Genomic DNA, 21,582 nt, shown 5'->3' on the forward strand with positions numbered 1-21,582 from the left:
TCAGCCAATGTTCAATCCATTTGACTATCTCAAAATTTATACCTAAAGACTGCACCTTCCTAACTAACCTTCCATGTGGTACCTTATCGAAGGCCTTACTGAAGTCCATATAGACAACATCCACTGTGCTACCCTCATCCACATTCCTAGTCACCTCTTCAAAAAATTCAATCAGATTGGTCAAACATGACCTTCCTCCCACAAATCCATGTTGAGTGCTCCTGATCAGACCCTGTCTATCCAGATGTTTATAAGTACTATCTCTAAGAATTTTCTCCATTAATTTACCTACCACAGACGTCAAACTTACAGGCCGATAGTTGCCAGGCTTCCTCCTTGAACCCTTTTTAAATAACGGAACCACATGCGCAATGCGCCAATCCTCCGGCACTATCCCCATATCTAATGACATTTGAAAAATTACCGCCAGAGCATCTGCTATTTCCTCCTTCACTTCTCTCAATGTCCTGGGGAAGATCCCGTCTGGTCCCGGAGACTTATCCACCTTTATATTCTTCAAAAGCCTTAAAACTACACCTTTTGTAATCTCTATATTCCCCATATTTACCCAATTTGCTTTTTTTATCCCACATCTCCCAATATCCTTCTCTTTAGTGAATACCGAAGAAAAGAAACTGTTCAATATCTCCCCCATTTCTCTAGGTTCCACACACAGTTTTCCACTCTGATTTTCTAAGGGACCAATTTTGTCTCTAGCTTTCCTCTTACCATTAACATATTTGTAGAACTCTTTTGGATTAGTTTTCACCCTGCTTGCCATAGTTTTCTCGTACCTTCTTTTAGCTTTCCTAATTCCTCTCTTAAGATTCCTCTTACATTCAATGTATCTTTCAAACATCTCCTTAACTCCATGCTTCTTATATCTAATGTACGCCTCCCTTTTTCTTCGAACCAAGTTTCCAATATTCCTTGAAAACCACGGCTCTCTCAAACCTTTTGCCCCTCCTTTTAACCTAACAGGAACATAAAGCTTTTGCACTCTCAAAATCTGATCTTTAAAAGACTTCCATCTCTCTACTACATCCCGCCCATAAAACAAATTGTCCCAATGCACACGCTGCAAGTCCTTTCGCATCTCCTCAAATTTAGCTTTTCCCCAATCAAAAACCTCAACCCTTGGCCCTGACTTCTCTCTTTCCATAATGACATTGAAGCTGATGGCATTATGATCACTGGGCCTGAAGTGCTCGCCAACACTAACCTCCGTCACTTGACCCATCCCATTTGCCAACAGTAGATCTAACACTGCTCCTTCTCTGGTCGGCACCTCTACATATTGTTGTAAAAAACTATCTTGCACACATTTCACAAACTCTAACCCATCCAGCCCTTTCACAGAATGTGTTTCACAATCTATATGTGGAAAATTAAAATTTCCCATAATTACAACCCTGTGCTTATCACAAATATCTACTATCTCCCTACAGATTTGCTCCTCTAGGTCTCGGTCCCCTCCGGGTGGTCTATAATACACCCCTACAAGTGTAACCTCTCCTTTCCTACTCCTCAGTTCCACCCAAATAGCCTCCATGGATGTGCCCTCTAATCTATCCTTCCTAGGCACCGCTGTAATATTTTCCCTGACAAGCAATGCAACCCCACCTCCTCTTGCCCCTCCGACTCTATCACACCTAAAACAACGAAACCCAGGGATATTCAGTTGCCAATCACATCCCTCCTACAACCATGTCTCACTAATCGCTACCACATCATACTTCCAAGTATCAATCCACACCTTCAGCTCATCCACCTTTTTTACAATACTCCTGGCATTAAAATATATGAATTTCAGGGATTTCCCATTTTTTAATCCCTGTTTTCCCTCATCTTTAAGAACAACATTATTTACTTTTCCTGCCAATTGCCCTTCATCTTCTTCCAGAGCATTTCCCTTCTCTATCACCTGCCCATCCATATTCAAATACTTACTACAAACTTTCATTGTTTGCATTCTAACCTTCTCCTTACTGCTCTGTACTATTTTGTTCCCTCCCCCCAACCATTCTAGTTTAAAGGATCCTGAGTAGCCCTAGCAAATACCTCTGCCAGGATTCTGGTCCCCCTGGGATTTAAGTGTAACCCGTCCTTACTGTACAGGTCACATCTCCCCCAAAAAAGGTCCCAGTTATCCAGAAACTTAAAACCCTGCCCCTTACTCCACCCCTTCACCTCATTCTATTTAATCCTCCACCTCATTCTATTTCTATTCACACTGTCATTGCTGAAATAAAACAGTTAGAATTTTTAACATCATTACTAAAGTGGGCTCCTTCTGTGCTGTAAATATAATAGTTGAAAGACAAATCACTGATAAGAGAATTATTAGTAAATTAAGGGAGAAAATGCCATACTTTCCACATGGCTATTCCAAATAAAAAAAAGTATATAGAGAACTTCTGGGAGCAGGAATGCACAATGTGGGGTGGGGGGGGGAGGGGGTACACAGTACACAACACATTCAGGTAAAAGCCTTGTTTTCTTTTCACCTCACATAACATAATTTTTTTTAAAAAGTGGTCAGTAGTATAGAAGTACAGAAGAAACAAAAACTTCACAGGGAAGGGGCCCATAAACCTTGAGTCGAGTCCTCAGGGGGCAATAGGTACGTAGAATGAGTTGCCAGGACAAGTGATGGATGAACATACAATAGCAACACTTAAGAGGTTTCTAGATAGATCACTCCATCCCCTTCATATTTATGTATCTATCAAAGTGCAACAACCTTGGATTCAATGTTAGTAAAACCAAGGAGCTGACTGTGGACTTCAGGAGGAAATCAGGAGAACACAAATCAGTTCTCATCGAGGGGTCAGCAACTTCAAATTTCTGGGTGTCAACATCTCTAAAGATCTGTCCTGGGGCTTCAACGTCGATGGAGTCACAACGAATGCTCGCCAGGAGTTAAACTTCATGAGGAGTTTGAGGAGATTTGGTATGTCACTAAAGATGCTCAAAAATTTCTACAGGTGTACCATGGAGAGCATTTTGTCTGGTTGCATCACTGTCTGGTATGGAGGTGCCAATGCAGAGGACAGGAAAAGACTCCAGAGGGTTGTTAACTTAGCCTGGGACATCACAGTCACCAGCCTTCACTCCATCGAGGACATCTATAAGAGGCGGTGTCTTAAGAAAGCAGCCTCAAGGACCCCAACCACCCAGGCCATGCCCTCTTCACACTGCTACTATCAGGAAGGGGACAAAGGAGTCTGAGGATGAGCACCCAGTGGCACAAGGACTGCGTCTTCCCCTTTGCACAGTGACACTGTTGCAAAAGAACAAATTTCATGGCATGTTTATGACAATAAAATCTGATTCTGATTCTGAAAAAGTTGAAATTCAGATTTATCACATTCAACCCTGAGATTCTCTTTTCTGCAGGTCAGGCAGTTATCAGTATTGTAAATTCAAGAAGAAGGAACATAGACAAAAGAGAGAAATGTAAAGAAACAAACTGCAAATATAGAAAATAAATATTCAATAATAGATAATGAGCAAAGTAAAAGACTTTAAATGAGTCTCTGACTGAGTCTGTCATTTATAAGTCTGATGGTGGGTGGGAAGCAACTGTTTCTGAACCTGGTGGTGTGTGATTTTGCACAAGGCATCGTTATGGAATGAAGATCTACCGACACCAATGCCTGAAGAGGGCGCACAAAATGAGTGAACCGGTGCGGACTCGAAAGGCCAACATGGCCTGTTTCCGCTCCGTAAATGGTTATATGGTTATGGTTATATGGTGACTTGTGGCATCTACACCTCTTTTCTGATGGCAACCATGAGAACAGAGCATGTGCTGGGTGGTGTGGATCCTTGATGATGCTACTGCTCTCTGGCGGCAGTGTTCCATGTAGATTTTCTCAATGATGGGGAGAGTTTTGCCCACAATGTACTGGGATGAATCACTACATTTTGCTGGGCTTTCAGCTCAGAGATATTGGTAACCCCCATACAAGACGGTGATGCAGCTGATCAACCCACTTTCAATTGCATGCCTGTAAAAGTTTGCCAAGCTTTCTGATTTCATACTGAACTCCCACAAACTCCTGAGGAAGCAGAAATGCTGATGTGCTTTCTTCATGATGACATTCACGTGTTGGCTCCAGGGAAGGTCCTCTGAAATAGTCACTCCTAGGAATTTAAATTTAATCAAACAGAGGCAGAAGATCAAACAGGACATTGTGTTCAGCACAGTCACATGGGTCGAAGAGCCTGTTCCTGTGCTGTTTTTTTCTCTGTTGGATATTTTATTTCTTCCTGACTGAGGACCAATAGATTAAACATCAGCGTTTCACCTGAATACTCTGGCACAAGAGAAGTTCCAAGTCAGTCCATACACAGTACTGGCTATGTGTATGGGTTTTAATAATTTCTATTTTCAATTCTATATTGTGAAATTTATCTCAGTTATTTACTTGTATTTACTGTCATTTTAATTACGTTTCCGATGGGAATGAGTTCGGCATTGCGCATCTATCATGTACCTCCTAAGCCACTCCCTTTCTGTCTCTCACACTGCTGTTACCTTGCGAAGGGTAAGTGGGGGAGAAGATTGCTACTGAGCTATTTTAAATATTTTCCTTGGAAAATGATTTGGTTATGTCATCAGTCTTAATGTATATTGTTCATTACTAATATTATTGTGCTCTACAGTTAGTTTTATATTGTTTCAACCATTAATGTAAGTTTTATGGATGTTTTTTATCTTACTGGTATTTTGACTCCATTACCATGTGATCAATGTAGCTTTGCTGAGTGTAAATTTTGCATAGGTACAAAGGGGAAAAGGAAGAAAACCCAGAAGGCAATGATGGTTGTATTATTTTGTCTTCTAAAGGTACAGAATTTCCTATATGATTCTAGAAAGTTAATTTTTCTATGTAAATTTTAACTTGCCCACCAGGTGCCACTGTTTTCTCCTTGTAAATATAGTTCTTTTTAAATAGTCTGAAAATAATTTAAAGTGAAAAATGTTTTCCTGGGCGAATCTTAAAAGGTCTCACCTAATATCGCGTACACAGAGTTGAGTACTTATTGAAATGTTAAAATAAAGTATATGTGTGTAGTTGAGGGAAAGGATGAATGGGATGCATACTGCTGTTACTTTGCTAAGGGAGCAAAGGTGTTTAAAAATGAAAATCCAGAAGACAATGATGGTTGAATTATTTTGTCTTCTGAAGGAGAGCAAAAAAAATGCTGGAAAACAATTCCATGAGCCGTCTCTTCTTCTACACCCTATGCAAACCCATTAGATATGGAAGACAAGGACATTGTGGCTGTTAAGCTTTTTTCCACGGATGTTGAACCAGGACATAATGGATATTATCAGGCAGGATCCATATTCTTGTCTGCATCAAGCAGATGACTGATATTCTGTTGTTCAGGTGGAAGTCTGCATTTCCTTCTTGATGGATCAGGTTTGGCAGAACAAGGAAGTTTCACAGATTCCAGGTTTGCATTGAAAAGTGAAAGACTACCAATACCACTGATCGTTGGAAACACATGCCTAAGACCCAGTGGGATGGTTGAGGCTGAAAGTTGGTTCCCCTTGGAATAGTAGCACATGCCTGACCTCTAGCCTCTTGTCTTAGTGTGGCATACTGGAGGAATGTCCTGTTGGATAAGATTGCCAAAATAATATATGCAAGGATTAGGGTCTTCTTTTCAGGACCATCATGTATCCTTTACTACCAGTTGCTTCCCCTGGCTCCTGTTCCCTCTTTGCTTTCAATCACAATGACAGGCTTTTCTACCTGAGGAAAACAAAATACTTGTGAGGCAAGTTGAAATCTTGTTGAAACAATATGTTTCCCCAATTCAAAAATCCATGAGGGAGCAGAGAAAAGAGGCAAAAAAAAAAAAGGCTGTCATGGTGAACAGAAACCTGAAAGGATCAACCAGTAACAAACAAGAAAAGATTAGATGTACCTCTTAAGCAGTCCTCTGCCTTCCTGCTTTCCACTGAACATCTCTGGAATGTAGGAGGGATATTGGACTAATCAGAAACAGATTCCAAGAACTGAGCCTGCAGCACCTTTCCTCAAGTAGTCCATTGACAATCCCTACATCCTTTTGCAAAATTTGAGGAACCTCAGGCAAGACTGGACCTCAGCTTTCTACCCAAGTGAAGAGTTTGAATAGAGGAAGGAAAGATATCCAAAGAATGGGTGTTTAATATTGGCTTCTGGTCATTTTATACATTGAGTGAATAAACAGAGTATGTTTGCACAGTAACTGTAAGGTTAAATTCATACAGATACTGTCCTACGTTATTGATGCTGACAGATTTTGTCAAATCGTGACTATGAGTGTGGAGGAGAAGGAGGCACAGTTACTGTAGTGACCCAGGTTTGAATCCAGCGCTGTGTGTAAGGAGTCTGTATATTCTCCCCTTGACCTACATGGATTTTATCCCGGTGCCCTGGTTTCTTCTACCCTCTAAAATGTACAGGGTTGGTCGGTTAATTGGGTGTAATTTAACGGCAGAGGCTTCATGAGCCGGAAAGGGCCTTTTACAATGCTGTATCATTATAATTAAACAAAATTAAAGGAGGTGAAATGCTTGCATTGGATTTTAAAGGACAAATGTATTATAACAATTTTCATCATATCTTTTGTGTATTTGAAAGATAATTTGAATGTTGTTACAGATTACACTGGACAACAATTTTTTTCTAAAGGATGGGAATTATGACAGACAACTTCAAGCTAAACACAGATAATTTCAGAGTTGCTGTATCGCATAGATAACAATAAGTTAACTTTTATTGATCTTAGCATACTGAATTGCATATCGATGCTGACAAAATGATGGAGCAACAGGACATTCCTCCAACATGAACTAAAAATGTTTTGCCATTGATCTGATGCCTCTCTTGTCAGTGTCCAACAATAGTCAGCCAGCATGGTCACAATGTCCTGGTGAAATCTTTCACCATGTGTGGTGGTACACCACTGGCCTACTGCAGGGGGAAACCTCTGTATCTGCAGAAGATCATGGGGACAACACCTGGCCGGCTGTCAATCAGCCGAATTGAATGGACCAAGCCCCACCTGGTCGGGTGTCAATCACCCTCTGGGATACAAACCTGAGCCGGCCCTTCGAAGTCACTCTCAGAGCTCACAGCAGCACCCTCTCACAGCTGGCTCTGTGGAGTTTTATGTCGAATAAAGCCGGTTGTACAGTCTTCCTTGAGTTTTGTGTCTGCTTACCTCTGCAGCACAATTTATTCAGTTAAAAATTAGACCTGCTATGGAAAAGCTCCTAACCGTCGGGAGCCTGGAGATCAACCCTCACCACCCAGAAGCCCAAGTACGCTTCGAAATCTGGAGGCACGCAGTTGAGGCAGTCATCCAGGCACACTCCAACGTGGTGAACTCGGATCAGAAGAAACTCGAGGTGCTCCACTCAAAGTTGGGTCCCCATGCCTTCCAGGCCCTCAAAGACTGTACCCGGAAGTGATGGCTACCCTGGAGGCCATGTACAAGCCCCCAACTATCGTGGCCTCCGCCAGACACCTCCTGAGTATTTGGGCTCAGCAGCTAGGTGAGACAGCCGAAGCCTACCTGGGAGCCCTGCGTGAGCTCGCTTGTCCATGCCTGGCAGAGCCTGGGGTGAATGAAAAGGAAGTCAAAAGATTGGTCAGGGACGCCTGCATTCGAGGTCTGTGTTTGAGAGCCGCCCGCCATCACTAGAAGATGGTATCTACTCCCTGGCTTGAACTTTAGAGGTAGTCCGCTCCTTGGGATCTGCAGCCCTCCATGCTGAAGCCTTCGACTCCCGACTTCCCCAAGCCTCTGTGTGGGCAGCCCAGACAGCAGCCGTGACTCAGGGACCACTGGTAGATGAACGCATCAATGCCCCAGGCCCCCCGCGCCCGTGTAAGTACTGTGGCCATAGTCCAGGTGTGGGTCAGATCGACGAGCACGCCAAAACTGTCCGGCAAGAAACCAGTTCTGTTCGCGATGTGGCAAGAAAGGCCACTACGCAAAAGTATGCCTTTCGAAGTCCGCCGGCAGCTCAGTGGTCCTCTACGATCACCTCGTTACCCCCTGGGATGCTGCCATGTGTGATGGCCAGGCGCCACCATTACTCACCCAGTGCCATTGCCCCTGCAAACACTTCTGGCCTCCCCAGCCCCGGCGACCCAACTTCCAGCCTTGTTCTCACCAGCGCCTCCTGCTGAAGACTACAACGACGCCACTTCTGGTCTACGGAATGATGTCACGTCCGCCGGCCGTGACTTGACAGCCAGCAGAGTGACGTTACTTCCCCTGATGCACTGAGCGAAGCTGGAGAAGAAGGCCGGCCATGCCTCACCCTCCCATGCAGCGCCGCCATCTTGGGCCAGACCGACGCGGATGCCGCTGTCACCGAGGCCCCCCAGGCTTCCAGCGATTACAACATGGTCAACACGGGCGCTGACCAGGCCTCCCTACTGATGCACCTCACACCTCTGGATGCAGCCAACTGCCGCACTCCGCATCCCACGACTACGGAGAGCACCACCGGTCGACATTCACCTCTCATGATGTCTGCAGTAGACTGCGATGACCACACTTCGCCTCCACCATCGGGAAATGATGACTCGGACCCTGAGATGGTCCTAGCAGCCACCACCCTGACCAGGAATGTTCCTCATGATCTTGGGCGCTCCACGATGGACATTAAAATCAATGGACAGGAGATCAGCGACGGATACGTCCCTCCCGGCATGGCTCACGTCCCCAGGACCGATGCTCCTGTGTAGACACGTGCAGGCGCACAAGGCTCAACCCCTGGTCGAGCAGGTATTCCTCCTACACGCGAACCGCAACTATGCCTACGTTAGGTTCGTCAGCGGCAGGGAGGACACCCTCTCAACCAGGGACCTGGTACTGGCAGGAGCACCCACTGCAACACCGCATCCTCCAGCCCAGGACCCCAACGGCCTGACACACACCCCTGACTCCGAACAGCTATGGGGCACTCAAGACCTCTTTGGGCACCAAGGACTTGCTACAACCATGGGGGACAAACCCACCTCCCTCCACATCTGATGCGAGGCACACGACTCGACCCCGGTCTCCCTGGCCACCTCTCTATGCTGCACACCATGCCAGCTGCTCCGGCCCCTGCCCCCAGCCCTCCCAAACCCTCACCAACCAGTGACCAAGAGCAAGTGCCGCGACGGTCGCAGAGACTCTGACGGCCTCTGGACCATCTTAATCTGTAAATATTGTGTATATGTTGGGGATTTTACTGCAACTTCCCCCCTCCCCCTTTACTGGGTCAATTTTAAGGAAGTGGGTGAATGTGGTGGTACACCACTGGCCTACTGCAGGGGGCAACCTCTGTACCGGCAGAAGAGCATGGGGACAAGACAATACTTGGCCAGCTGTCAATCAGCCAACCTGAATGGACCAAGCCCCACCTGGTCAGGTGTCAATCACCCTCCGGGATATAAGCCTGAGCCGACCCTTCGAAGTCACTCTCAGAGCTCACAGCAGCACCCTCTCACAGCTGACTCTGTGGAGTTTTACGTCAAATAAAACCTTTTGTACAGTCTTTTCAGGAACAAAATCTTTGTTGTCCAGTATTATCTGCTTATTCAGGAGTAGAAGACCTTTGCACTGAAGATGTTTATGAAGAAGCTCACAGGTAATATTGATTACACCTGAAGCTCGGCTGGAGCAGCAACTCATTAAACTGAATTGCTGGGTTTCTATATCAGACAAAGAATTGCTGGAGGAACTCAACAGGTCAGTCAGCATCTGCAGGTAGAAATGGTCAATCAAAATTTTAGATCTGAACCCGTTATCAAGACTGAGATAAAATAAGTAAAAACACATAAATAAATGGGGAAAGAAGCTTGAGGGAAGGGACCAGGAGTGATAGAGTATGACAGCAGGTGTGGGAAGTGGAGGGACAGTGAAGAGACCGGTAGAAGGAGAAACCATTACAAGGAGGTGGGGGAGGAAGAGTTTTAAATAGAGAGAGAGGTCAGCGTAGGGAAAAAAGGTCAGTGTAGGGAAATTGTGGAATTGGGTGGGGACAGGGGTTACCTAATCTTAGAATCATTGATGTTCGTGCTGTTAGGTTTAAGGCTGTCCAGGAGGAATATGATGTGTTGCTCCTCAACTTTACTTTTGGTCTCACCCTGACAATGGATGAGGTCAAGGATAGACATGTCACTGTATGAATTGTTTGGGTATCAAAATGGTTGGACGAAGCAGCCACTCAATCTGGGTTTGGTCTCACTGATGTTGAAAAGGCCATAGCAAGTACGCTGAATGTAGTAGATTGGATTGGATGATGTGCTCTGTCTCACCTGGATGAAGGTTGGCTTCTCTTTTTTAATCAAAAGTGAAGAATTTTTCAGCTCTTTATGAAGTCACCTGATGAATGCATATTGCAGCCTGACAGATTTCTTCCAGCTTCCTGAAATAACTTTACTATATAAAAATTGAAAAAGTTTGTTATCTCAAAATAATGACTGAGCTATGTGAACAGATGATTGTGGCTGCAGGTCATTGCGCAGCTTCAGCACCTCCCTTGTCCTTCTTTGATGAAGTAGATTCTTCTGCGCTTCTCGTCATAGAAGTCCTCATTTTATTATTCTCCCATTAATAAAATATTCAGCATGTCTTTCTCAGATATAATGGGCAATTTTACATAAAGTAATTTCTCCAAAATTTTAAATGCTTGAATGAGGAAGTTTTCAAAATTTTTCATTTTACCATGTTGCCTAGTCACCTAATGCCAATACTAAAATTGGACGTACAACTTTTCATTCATTCATACAAGTCATTGATTGATTTGGGGAAAAGGAGTAGTACAATGAACCAATCTGTGAAGGTTCCAATTTGTCATTCCTTCCTGAATTCAACAGATCCCATCCAAAACAACACAGGTTACCTTGTACTTCACTTTCACAGATGTTTAACTAGAAGCTAGCAGGTCCTGGTTAATTAATACAGTGGGATTGTTGGGGTGAAGAGTGTTTATTTTGATGCAAGGAGTGTTGTGGGTAAGGCAAATGATCTTCGAGCCTGGGTTTATGAATGGAACTGTGATGTGGCCATTACAGAGACTTGGTTGAAAGAGGTACAGGACTGGCAGCTCAAGGTTCCATGGTTTTGAAGATTCAGATGTGATGAAGAATCATATAATAGAGGTGGGGGAATTGCATTATTGTTCAGGGAGACTGTCAGAGTTGCACTCAAAGAGGACATTCTGGTGGGCTCATCCATTGAGGTGGAGCTCAGAAATAAGGAAGGTTCTATCACTATGGTGGGATTATACTGTGGACATCTAATAGTGAGCAGGAGATAGAGGATAAAATATGTAGAGAAATTATGGAAAGATGTAAGGGCACAAGGTTGTTCTGGTGGATGTTTAGTTTTCCCAATATTGATTGGGACTTCCTTATTGCAAAAGGGGTGAGATGGGTAAAACTTGTTAGATGTATCCAGAAATAGCATGTAGGTTATTCAACCAGGAAAGGGGCCATACTAGGCTTTGTAGTAAGAAATGAGTCTAGCCAGGTGATGGGGGTTTCAGTGGGACAGCATTTTGGGAACAGTGAATGTATCTCCTTAAGTTTTAAAATAATTACGGGTAAGAAGAAGTCTGGACCTTGAAGGGTAAAATACTAAATTGAGAAAGGCAAATTACAATTTTATTAACCAGCAGCTGGGAAGAGTAGATTGGAAGTGGCTGTTATTGGGCAAGACTGATAATGGGAATTGTTTAAAGACCAGCCACTCAGAATTCAGGACCAGCATGTTCCAGCAAAGGGACAGCAAGTTTTGTGAACCTTGGATTGCAAAAGATGTTATACATTTAGTCAAGAAGGAAAAGGAAGCCTGAATAAGGTTTATAACACTGAAATCAGAGAGGGTCTCAAAAGAATATAGAAAAAGCGTGAAAGAACTTTAAAAATGGCCAAAAAGGGCCACGGAATGTCCTTAAAGAAAATCCGGTCACTTTATCCATTCATGAACTACAAGAATGTAGTTAGGGAGACGTAGGACCATTTAGAGCAAAGGATGGAATTTATGTTTGGAAACAAGAAATGGGTGAGGTACTAAATAAATCCCTTGCATTGAAGAAAAATCAGAATTTATTATCATGAACATGCCACAAAATTTGTTGTTTTTCAGCAGCTTTCACAGTGCAGAATATTTGCTATAAATTACATTTCAAAAATAATAAAAAATGCAAGAAAATAGGAGAGAGTGAGGTAGTGTCTGCGGTTCATGTCCAATCAGAAATCTGACGGCAGAGGGGAAGAATTTGTCCTTGTGCCGCTGAAAGCTCGTCTTCAGATTCCTGTTTCTCCTTCATGATGGTAGCAGTGTGAACTGGGTGATAGGGATCCTTGAGGATAGAAGCTGATTTCTTAAGACACTTCCTCTTGTAGATGCCTCTGATGGCGCTGGCCGAATTAACTGTCCTGTGCATTGGCACCTCCACATCAGACAATGATACAACCAGCCAGAATGTTCTCCACGATACACCTGTATAAATTTTCAAGTGTCTTTGGTGACAAACCAAATGTCCTTAAATTCCTCATGAAGTCTTTTTCGTGATGGCATCGACGTGGAGGCCCCACGACAGATCTTCAGAGATATTGACACCCAGGAATTTGCCCCTCTCCACTGCTGACTCCTTGAAGAGGACTCATTCATGTTCTCCTGAAGTCCACAATTAGCTCCTTGGTTTTGCTAGTACTGAGTTCAAGGTTGTTATATTCACCAATGGCAGGACCATTTGTTTTATTGATGCACAGTAGAATCTTGGCGTGCAATTTCATGGATCCCTGAAAGTGGTAATACAGGTAGATAGGATGGTAAAGAAGGCATATGATATGGTGGCCTTCATCAGTCAGGGCGCTGAGTATTAAAGCTGTATAAAATTTTGAGTAAGCCACAGTAGGAGTACTGTGTCATGTTCTGGTCACTGAATTACAGGGAGGATTTGGAGTGATTACAGAAGTTCACCAGGATGTTGCCTGGATGAGAGAGTATTAGCTAGAAGGAGAGTTTGGACAAACTCTGATTGTTTTCTCTGGAGCGTCAGAGGCTGAGGAAGACCCGATAGAAATTTATAAAATAATGAGAGGGAGCGGAGGACTTGTTGCTCAAAATCCCTAAGGTGGAAATATCAAATACAAGGGTCATAACCTTAAGGTGAGATGGGAAATGTTTAAAGGAGATATGATTGGCAAATACTTTTTACACAGAGAGTGTTAGATGTCTGGAATTCACAACTGGGGGCTGGTGGGGGATGGGGGAATTAGAAGTAGAAATTATGGTGATGGTGAAGAATTGTTTCAATAGATACATGTATAGACTTGGGAATGGATGGTATGGACATGAACAGGCAGATGAGATTTGGTTATTTTGACATCCTAGTCAGCACACTATGGGCTGAATGGCATGTATATGTGCTGTACTCGTCATATGGTCTATAATAATCATAAATACTTCCCTATCTACCATGTCAGTGATCTCCTCAAATAGGATTGTGAGACAAAGTCTACCTTTTGCAAATCAATTCTGGATAAGAAGTTTATGCTCAACTCCGTGGTACACCTGAAAATCCAGATGTGTGTTTTATGAACTATACCAAGACAATACATACACTTCTTGATCACTGGAGTAGGACTTGAACCCATAGTTTATGACTTAGGAGCAGGTGACAACATAAACTGAAAACTTTATTTTTAACCAAAAATATTTACAAAAGGAAAAAGATTTAACCCTTAGTTTCATATCCATATTCACATTCATTCCTATTTACACAATTACCACCACTGTGGCATCTTTTCTTTTCTCCCCCCTCTGTTTGCTGGACTTCCCCTTGGTTTCAGCCCCTCAATGCTTGGTAATGGAAGGAATCTAGACTGTGTTCCTCCCACCCAGTGCCCTTGTGTTGGATGCACCAAGTCTCAGTGCATCGCTCAGCACATACTCCTATAGCCTGGAAAGTGCCAATCAACAGCGTTCACGCACCAACATCTCCATGCGCTGAAAGACCAACAGGCTTTGGGCAGACCAAAGTTTTTCACCAAGTTAATGGGATTCAAGCAGTCCTGAATGTCTGATTCTGTGTGCAGCCCTGGGAATAGCCTGTAGATCAGAGACCTCTGTCATGCTGCCGCTGGGGATGAACCATGACAAGGACCCTTGCATCCTTTTTCACAAATCTCCATTCTGCAAAGAGGTGAGTGACTGTCTCCTCTCCACCACAGTCATTTGTCAGGCATACAATATCCCTATCTTTCAACATGAAGTAGAGATGTTCTTATTTGGTCAATGATAAAGTACAGTTAATTTCTCCCCAATAATCCAATTTTTACTTTGTTTGGCAAAGAAAGAATAATTTCGGGTAATGCTATGTTTGTTGCAGCTCTGGCTTGTTTTACTAATATAGTAATGGGCCTTTAAGTGAAACACAACGGTGGAGAAACTCAGCAGGTCAAACAGTGTACTTTATATAGCAAAGAGGAAGATACATAACCAACATTTTGGGCTTGAGCCCTATATGAGGAAAATGCATGCAGGTGCCTGAATAAAACAGTGGGGGAAGACACAGGCCCACAGGCAGGACGGAGGGAGGGAGGACACAAGAGAAAGCAGGTGTGGGTGGGTAGCTCTGTGAATGGAAAGGAAAAGGGAGGGGGAGAGCTGGAGGAAAGGAAACTGAGGGATGCAGGAGAACGAGGAGTGGTCTGGCAAAAACCGGAGAAGTCGATGGTAGTGCTGTCCAGTTGGAGAGTTTCCAAATGGAATATTAGGTGTTGCTCCTCCAAAGTCGCCTTGGTTTGGTTGTGCTCAAGGGGATGGACATTTCAGCACTGGAGTGGGGGGCATAATTGAAGTACTTGGCCATTAATGCAGTGAGAGCAAAGGCACTCAGCGAAGTGATCTCCAGTGTCGAGAAGGCCACAATGGGAGCATTGTCTTCAGCAGGGACCACATCCTCCAAGACTCCTTCATCCACTCCTCCCTTCCCACCAATCGTCTCTTTGGCACCTGAGGGGTGCTGGACAAAGTGAGGACTCTATCTTTCTTATGGTAGACGAAAGTTAAAGAATTTCATATATATTACATTCTAAATGTAGTATTACGTGACAATAATGGAACCTTTACCTTGTGCCCACACCACTATTCGGGACCCCAAGCTGTCCTTCCAAGAGAAGCAACACTTCATATGTGAATCTGTAGGGGCCATCCAGTGCATCAGGTGCTCTCATTGCCATCTCTTTTACATCTGAGAGACTGGACGCAGACTGGGAGATCTCTTCGCTGAGCATCTCAGCTCTGCTGCAATAACGAGGATCATCCTGTGGCCACCCTTTTCAATTCCTCGCCTCATTCCCTTGCTGACATGGTGTCATGAACTGCTAGAGAGAGTCCATCTACAACAACACCTCATATTCCTACTGGACACCCTCCAACTAGATGGCATTGACACCGACTTCTCCGGTTTCTGTTAGCCCCGCTCCCCCACCTTTCCCTGTCCAGTAAATTCTGTGCCTCTCTAGGCACTTTCAACCAGGGGAAACACACGTGTAAAGGTGGAGGTTCTTCGCCCTTACACCTAAAGACGTACCTTTCTGAAAGTGCCGTGGCGCCAACTGCAAACCCTCTTGGGGAAAGATCATTGGCGGAGCGCAGGCTCCACCACCCCACATGAATATACAGTAGCTGCAAGCGGCCGATTAGGGGTAGGCTGATGATGCCATCAGCCCGTGACCCCCTCTCCCTTCATGACTCCCCTCTCCCTTCACGACTCCCCTCTCCCTTCACGACTCCCCTCTCCCTTCACGACTCCCCTCTCCCTTCACGACTCCCCTCTCCCTTCACGACTCCCCTCTCCCTTCACGACTCCCCTCTCCCTTCACGACTCCCCTCTCCCTTCACGACTCCCCTCTCCCTTCACGACTCCCCTCTCCCTTCACGACTCCCCTCTCCCTTCACGACTCCCCTCTCCCTTCACGACTCCCCTCTCCCTTCACGACTCCCCTCTCCCTTCACGACTCCCCTCTCCCTTCACGACTCCCCTCTCCCTTCACGACTCCCCTCTCCCTTCACGACTCCCCTCTCACTTCACGACTCCCCTCTCCCTTCACGACTCCCCTCTCCCTTCACGACTCCCCTCTCCCTTCACGACTCCCCTCTCCCTTCACGACTCCCCTCTCCCTTCACGACTCCCCTCTCCCTTCACGACTCCCCTCTCCCTTCACGACTCCCCTCTCCCTTCACGACTCCCCTCTCCCTTCACGACTCCCCTCTCCCTTCACGACTCCCCTCTCCCTTCACGACTCCCCTCTCCCTTCACGACTCCCCTCTCCCTTCACGACCCCCCCTCCCTTCACGACCCCCCCCTCCCTTCACGACCCCCCCCTCCCTTCACGACCCCCCCCTCCCTTCACGACCCCCCCCTCCCTTCACGACCCCCCCCTCCCTTCACGACCCCCCCCTCCCTTCACGACCCCCCCCTCCCTTCACGACCCCCCCTCCCTTCACGACCCCCCCTCCCTTCACGACCCCCCCCTCCCTTCACGACCCCCCCCCTCCCTTCACGACCCCCCCTCCCTTCACGACCCCCCCCTCCCTTCACGACCCCCCCCTCCCTTCACGACCCCCTCTCCCTTCACGACCCCCCCTCCCTTCACGACCCCCCCCTCCCTTCACGACCCCCCCTCCCTTCACGACCCCCCCCTCCCTTCACGACCCCCCCCCTCCCTTCACGACCCCCCCCTCCCTTCACGACCCCCCCTCCCTTCACGACCCCCCCCCCCTTCACGACCCACCCTCCCTTCACGACCCACCCTCCCTTCACGACCCACCCTCCCTTCACGACCCACCCTCCCTTCACGACCCCCCCCTCCCTTCACGACCCCCCCCTCCCTTCACGACCCCCCCTCCCTTCACGACCCCCCCTCCCTTCACGACCCCCCCTCCCTTCACGACCCCCCCCTCCCTTCACGACCCCCCCCTCCCTTCACGACCCCCCCTCCCTTCACGACCCCCCCCTCCCTTCACGACCCCCCCCTCCCTTCACGACCCCCCCCTCCCTTCACGACCCCCCTCTCCCTTCACGACCCCCCTCTCCCTTCACGACCCGCCTCTCCCCACTCACCCCCTCTCCCCACTCACCCCCTCTCCCCACTCACCCCCTCTCCCCACTCACCCCCTCTCCCCACTCACCCCCTCTCCCTTCATGACCCCCTCTCCCTTCATGACCCCCTCTCCCTTCATGACCCCCTCTCCCTTCATGACCCCCTCTCCCTTCATGACCCCCTCTCCCTTCATGACCCCCTCTCCCTTCATGACCCCCTCTCCCTTCATGACCCCCTCTCCCTTCATGACCCCCTCTCCCTTCATGACCCCCTCTCCCCACTCACCCCCTCAAGGCAGGGGCGGCGGGCGGGAGCAGTCAGGGCATCGGGATCCTTCAGGAGCTGATGGCAACCTCACCGGGCCGCTTCGGCCTTTCGGGGCTGCTCTCTGCAGCTCAAAACGCAGCCAAGCAATGGCCGTCTTCCCCACCCATAATCCTTCACGCAGCTGGAACCGCTCTATGATTTCCACAACAGTTCCAGCTGTGTGGGGGATTATGGGTGGGGAAGTCGGCCATTGCTCTGTCATGCATTTATGACGGGTGGTGCTACGGCACCAGTTGCCTCGGCTCCAGAGGAGCCTCTCAATATGAATGGGACGCTGGAGCAGCCTTTTAGGGCTGCTGCCTGAAAGGTAAGTTTTAAGTTTTACATCCGCTCTTGTAGCTGGCCTCCAAGAGGACATGAAATGGCCTTCTCTCTTCCCTCACCCCTCATTTTTTTTACATTCACAGAGTGCCCCCCCGTCAATTCTCACCTTCCCTTTCTCCTGGCCTCTTTAACACCTTTCCCTCCTCTGAATGCTGCGAGACCTACTGAGTTCCTCCAGCATTTGTGTTTTTATACAATCACAGTGTCTGCAGACTTTTGTGCTTCACTCACCATTGAAATAACCCACCACGAGGTGGAGCCTGCTGGCCTTAAATATGATGATGTGAGAACACCAAAATTAAATCAATAGTCAATTTGTAACTGTGAGCAGTATTACCTTGCAATTCACCCATGTGTTGAGAAGTGTAATTAATTAAAAAGATTAAAACATGTGCATAAAATTTGTGCCATAGTGTGATATTGCATTTGAAATCCTGTTTTTTTTATAGCTCAAGGCTGGTTGGGTAATTGAAACAATTACACCAATCACTTTGCATCTTTATCATTGTGAAGTTGGGTGCTTTATTCACTGAACAAAATACCTTGGTGGCCTGATGAAATGGGCACCACTGAAACAAACTTCCTGTCATCAGTCCCCAGCAATTAATAGAAAGAAAAAAAATCAGTAGATTCATGTGGTGATTGAGAGCATAATGGGTGAATGGGAGTGATTATCAGAAGGAATTCTCGTTAGAAGGTCATAAAATTCACTTGAACAGGCATAATACCACTAATGTAATCATTTTACATACTTTGTTGAGGGAAGGGATTTTTAGTGCTGTAGTTTCATGGTGTTGATTTGCCTCCTAAACATTACCTGAAAAACCATTCTTCACCTGCAGACTATTAAGTTACGCTGGGCTTCACAGCTGTGCTCAATCACATCCTCATCTATGTACAGTGCCCTCCTTAATATTTGGGACAAAGATACTTTTTTCCTTTATATACCCCTATATTCCATAGTTTTAAATTTGTAATCAAACAATTCACTTAATTAAAGTGCACATTCTGGATTTTATTCAAGGTTATTTGTATCCATTTTGGACTGACCATGTAGAAATGACAGCACTTTTTATACATAGTCCCCTCATTTCAGGGCACCATAATGTTTGGGACATTTGGCTTCACAGGTTTTTGTGAGCACTCAAGTATGTTTAATTGCTTAATTGCGCTAAGCTTTTGATCATTTTTAGAGTCTGTAGTTACCATTTTTCAACATGAGGACCAGAGTTGTACCAATGAAAGTCAAAGAAGCCATTATGAGTCAAATAACAAGAATAAAACAGTAAGAGACATCACCCAAACCTTAGGAAACCAAAATCAAGGGTTTGGAACATTATTAAGAAGAAAGAGCATACAGATGAGCTCAGTAATCGCAAAATGATTGGTGTTCCAAGGAAAACCTCCACTGTTGATGCTGGACCAACTCTCATCATAATGAAGAATAATCCCCAATCATATGTCCAACAGATCAGAAACACTCTTCAGGAGGCAGGTGTAGGTATGTCAATGACTGCTGTCCGTGGAAGACTTCATGAAAAGAAATACTACACTGCAAGATGAAAACCACCAGTTAGCTGTAGAAACAGGATGGTCAGATTACAGTTTGCCAAGAAGTATTTAAAAGAGCCTGCAGGATTCTGGAGAAAGGTCTTGTGGGCAGACGAGACCAAGATTAACCTGTATCAGAGTGATGGCAAGAGTAAAGTGTGGAGGCGTCCAAGATCCAAAGCATTCCCACCTTATCTGTGAAACATGGTGGTGGGGTGTTATAGCCAGGGGATGTATGGATGCCACAGGTACTGGCACACCTATCTTCACTAATGATGTAACTGCTGATGGCAGTAAAAAAATGAATTCTGAGGTGTATAGAAACATCTGCTCAAGTTCAAGCAAATGCCTCCAAACTCATTGAACGGCGCTTCAACCTACAGCAAGACAATGATTCCAAACATTCTGCTAAAGCAACAAAGGAATTTTTCAAAGCTAAAAATTGGAAAATTCTTGAATGGCCAAGTCAGTCACCCAATCTAAATCCAATTGAGCACGCCTTCCATATGCTGAAGAGAAAACTTAAGAGACAAGCCCCCAAAACAAGAGGGAGCAAAAGATGGCTGCAGCAGAGACCTGGTGGAGCATCACCAGAGAAGATACTCAACAGCTGGTGAAGTCTATGACTCAAAGACTATAAGTAGTCATTGCTTGCAAGGGATATGCCACAAAGTACTAAACATGACTACTTTAATATAAATACCATTGCTATGTCCCAAATATTATGGTGCCCTGAAATGAGAGGACTATATAGAAAAGATGCTGTAATTTCTACATGGTCAAAGAAGATTCAGGAGTAATAGTGATTCTTTTTCCTCTTCCTAACTTTAGAGGAACTGAGGACAGTTACTAGGAGGCTCAGCTGAAGCCTGTCTGAATACAAATGTCATGCCCTGCATGGAATGGACTGCAGTTAAAGGACTTTCTGCCACCAGACATTCAGGGGTTCAGCCTTGTGTAAAAGTCTCTCAAGCAGGAGACATTTTGTGTGGCTCAATGCAGGCCACATAGGTAACAGTACTACTCAGTATGCAGAACGTGCTCAGAATGCGGCAAATATTTGGAACCAATCACGCTATCAATGCAAAAACTGAACAACATTACGAATGTAAAATAGCTGTGCATTGTTTTTAATCTATGCATATTTTAATGAACAAAGTTTAGTTTTGAAATATAAAATCAAAAGGGATCAAGTAGTCCTGGTGGCACATGACATAATGCACTCCACTGAAGTCACTGCAGAGTTTCTTTAGATCTCATCTGGACATTGAGACTGAGTCTATTATATAGAATCATTAAGGTTTTTTAGTGTCACTAATTTACAGCAGCTGGTAATTTATAAAGCACCAGTTCTCAACCTTTTCTTTCTGTTTGTTGAAGCATCGAATAACCAGACAACACAAAGTGACAACCTCTGACGAATGCTTTACTGTTAAATTCAGCAATACAATGTGTAACAGGAGCCCCTGGAAATGGTGTCCACCACCAGCCAAGCTCCGTCTCCTTTTTTTAAACCAGTGTGCTTCGTGGGGACTTGCGCATGTGCGAGTACAGTGGCTGCAGCGGGTGCAGAAAGCCAAATGAAGTGGCTGTCTACATTCCCTTTCCTGGGCAATCCCCTTCATATACCACAATCCATGTAGGTATCATACCTTACAATAATTATAGTTCAGCAGTGATCTGACAGCCCAGTTTAATCCCGATATTTCGGATTGGGCTTACAAGTGCGCCCGAAGCATGTTATGTAGTAGCCATTGGTGGGAGTGGATGCTTGGGGTGTTGCTTAGGGTGCTTCAGCTTGAAAGGGTGTGCCATCCGTGGTCTCAGGGTTGCAGCCATTTGATTCATGGGTTGTTACTGAGGGAGCTCAGCCTACCCCGGTTTCATGTTCCAGATCCTGGTTTATAGTCTCATCAGGATTGGTTTGGGATGGGGGTGGCTCCCTTACAGGTAGGATGTGTCGATGATTTCTCCAATGCACCCTTCCTTCTGATTTCACCAGGTATGACCTGGGCTCCTAGCAGCTCCTTTCAACTACGCCCATACGGTCATAGCCCTGTGGAGTCTGCATCCTTATAACTTGCCCTGCTGCTAATGGCACGAGTGGCCGGCTGTTTCTGTCATAGCACCTTTTCTGCATTAGCCTCCTGTTCAGCAGTAGGGATTTAATTTCCTGTGGGTTCTTTAGCTGAGGCTCCAAGAGTCTCCTTGCCACAGGCAGAGTCGTCGTGTCTGCCTGGAGATGAGT

General features: G+C 45.7%; 1 protein-coding gene and 1 long non-coding RNA gene across 4 annotated transcripts in view; one reads left to right on the top strand and one right to left on the bottom strand.

The window, feature by feature from the left end:
* Positions 1-21,582, top strand: part of bmp4 (bone morphogenetic protein 4) — a 296,450-nt gene that overhangs the window by 17,535 nt on the left and 257,333 nt on the right. The gene's annotated exons all lie outside the window — the stretch shown is intronic.
* Positions 5,170-10,151, bottom strand: LOC138752368 (uncharacterized). Its single transcript, XR_011350564.1, has 2 exons — positions 10,063-10,151; positions 5,170-5,771 (listed from the first exon to the last, which is right to left on the bottom strand). It is a non-coding gene; the product is annotated as an uncharacterized lncRNA (long non-coding RNA).

Source organism: Narcine bancroftii, chromosome 2 (assembly GCF_036971445.1).
Source record: "Narcine bancroftii isolate sNarBan1 chromosome 2, sNarBan1.hap1, whole genome shotgun sequence".
NCBI lineage: Eukaryota > Metazoa > Chordata > Chondrichthyes > Torpediniformes > Narcinidae > Narcine > Narcine bancroftii.